This window comes from Panthera leo, chromosome A2 (genome assembly GCF_018350215.1).
Source record: "Panthera leo isolate Ple1 chromosome A2, P.leo_Ple1_pat1.1, whole genome shotgun sequence".
NCBI lineage: Eukaryota > Metazoa > Chordata > Mammalia > Carnivora > Felidae > Panthera > Panthera leo.
Window position 1 is genome coordinate 134,178,455 of NC_056680.1, and position 3,217 is coordinate 134,181,671.

The following is a 3,217-nucleotide window of genomic DNA, read 5'->3' on the forward strand; positions in this document are numbered from 1 at the left end:
GCTCCGAGCTGTCAGCACAGAGCTGGATACAGGGCTCGAACTCATGAACCTTGAGATCATGACCTGAGCCAAAGTCAGACACTTAACCGACTGAGCCACCCAGGCGCCCCTCAAGTCATTTTCAATAGCCCATTGGACAGAATACTTCTGACTGAGTTTTAATCAGAGGGTGCTCTGATATACTGGAAAGGACACTGGAATGAAAGAAGACAAATATTTGAGTCCAGGCCCTGCCTCTTATAAGTCTTTGTGATCTTGGGCTGATTACCAAATCTCTCTGAAATTTGCATCGTCTTTAAAAACAGGCTAATCATATCTATATCTAAAGGTGGTTGTAAGGACTAAATCCAACAATGCGCGTGGAAGTGCTTGTAAGGTAAGAAGTGAAGTACACGTGTTCTGTGTTAGCCCTCCCAGAAGGCTCTGAGCAGGGGCACGTTGTCTTAGTCACTGCTGCATTTCCAGTACTGTAGCACAGCCGTTGACTCACAGGAGATGCTCACTACAAACTGATTGAATGAATAATAACACTTCTTCCCTAAAGATGATTCAGAGTGTCTTGCTTATATCACAGTCTGAACCATGAAATTTCTCGTGTTTTCCCAGGAATAGCATGTGGAGGTTAGAATAAATTACAGGCATTGTTCCTTCCAAATGTGACATTCTGTGATTCCATGATTCCTCAGTCTCAGAATCTTGGAAGTGTCTTGTAACCTCATTGCTCTGTTGAAGTCTCATATCCGTATGACAGAACAACATAGTTCTCAGACACCATTTAAGTATATGTCTACAATAATGGGATAATGAGATCATCCTGACCCAATCATTCGGTCAGTTCAGAAAGAAAGAAAACCACCAGTGAATGAATGGTTAATAGCCAGAAGTATTCAAATCCGTTTGTCTGTACAGTGTACTGAGTAATTCTTACTCCAGTTACTAAACCCTGTAGAAGAGGAAAATTTCTCATCTGTGAATCATGATTCTAATAAAATCTCTAAGGGCTGGTGTAAATACCCACAAAACACTAGTGCTTATTATTTCCTGAGAGTTGCTGAGAAGATAAGGCCTTGTTTATAGTTACAGCAATATATAAGAAAATCAAACCAGTACTCCCTTCTTCTAGTTGTACTCTTAGGCTGGGAATATTTGTCTTGATTAAGCATGAATCCACAATGACAACTCAGAGTTCAAGGCCTTTCACGAAGTCATCATCACTATTGGAGAATAATGATCAAGGGGCAGATGCCAAAGTTTATTTGGGTGGGTAGACTTTTGGAGACTCCAATTCAGATTTCGTTTTCTGTATGTCCTGCTATTTGTTTGGCTAGTGTGTGACCTCCACCTGTAACATGAAGCCCCTAAACATTCACAGATGGGTTTGCCAAGCTCCCCAGCCTCTGCTGAAGCAACCAATGTGAGCAATCTGGTTGACTGGATACTGGATGCATCTTCGTCATTTAATTATTTGAACTGGGTTTACGGGCAGTAATATGACTCCTCTCATCTGTGGAACTTAGGAAGGCCTGCAATGCTATTAAAATATGATTGGGTGGACTGCCTGGGGAAATCCAGAGCCTATGATTCAATTACAGGGGCTTTCACAGGGTCAGTCACTACTCGGAAATTACAAAATCAAGTTAAGAGTCCAAAAATAGTGTAAATGGTAAATTGATCATGATCAGATTTTAATCATGCTGTATTATCTAGAACTAGGTAATAGCATGAGGGAACAGATGAAGAGTTATTTTGTTCATCTAAGTGTTTCTGTCTGGTTTTTATTTCCATGGGCAGCCTAAGACATAAATTCAGTTTGGCCCATGGGAAATTGTCAAGTAGAAGAAGACTGGCTTTCCAGTTCCTTCTTTTAGCCAGTTGTCATTTGCCCCACATCCTCTGTGCAGCTGGGGTTATCCTTTATTTGGTCTGTCATCCAGGCCTGTTTCTTTCTCCACTCTGCCCTGTGTTGCATCCAGCATGAACTCCCTTTCTCACTCTTTGCTGGCACATGTGAGAGAGCACTTTGAGTTTTTCGTGCTCCTAAAATACCAGCCAGACAAGGCTAGGATTACCTGCAATAGTGACAACTTGTGGTGTGTCTGTATCTGTGTGTGTGTGTAGGGGCAGGTGTTCAGTGATCAACCCGCAAATGATACCCACCATGGTCTTCAACTGGAGATTCTAGTCTTTCGCTTGAAACTCAGTATTTCTCCATTTTTCAGTGCCCCCTCTTTACTATCACCCTCCTCTCTGTCCTGAGAAACTCAAAATTACAACTATTTTATGCAGAGTTATAACATTCTCACTCTTCCACCTTCCAGGCCTTATTTTGGGGGTTTCTTTCCCAGTGAGTGTCATGAAACTGAGGCATTCCTGTGAAGATTTTTGCCTTCAGCTTCTAATACCGTATTATTGTTTCTCCTCGCTAAGCTTCCATCCTTCCTTTGATTCCCATCCTCAGAAACCCGGGAGCCTCATGCTTTCTCACCCTCCCAGGACACACAGTGAAGTTCAAGTCTCAGCCTGTCTTGAAAACACACATGGACACTTGTATCACCACCTCCTCTGCAGATCATCTAAGCATGAGAGTTTCTGAAAGGGACAATGACTCTGACTATGGGGCCACCTTGGGGTGAGGTGCAGAGTCAACAGTTTGCTTAGTTAGATCACCCCAAAACAGTTCATTGGGGAAGAGCAAATGTTAGGTGGATTTTCTTTGCTGGAGGGGAGTTTATTTTCATTTTCTGGGCTTTCGATACTTGTGTATAAGTAGCACACAAAATCAGGATACACAGATCTCAAGAAAGGGGCAAGGGATCCTGTATGTTTCTAATCAAGCTGAAAAAATACCGTGTAGGCCAAAAGCAAGCATTTACATGGAAAGTAATAATTAAGAAAAGTCAGTGGAGGGTAGGTCTAGCTGCCGTGGAGAGACACTGAGGTTACAAACACAGCCAAAGCATGCTGACTCCTAGAGAGGGTAAGCACTCCTGTGGCAGCCATGGGAGAACACAGGGTGAAAATGTGGAATAATTTTCTAATCAGGAATGGGAGTCTTAACCATGAACTGACAAGAGTATTTACCAGTAAGGTAAGCCAATTGTCCTCCCTGAAAATCTTTACAAACTTAAAAGACACCTCTTGATCAACTTGTGTTGCGTGTAGTCCTGAGAAAAGGCAAGGGAATAATTCCCATAACCTGCAGGGATTTCTTTTCACC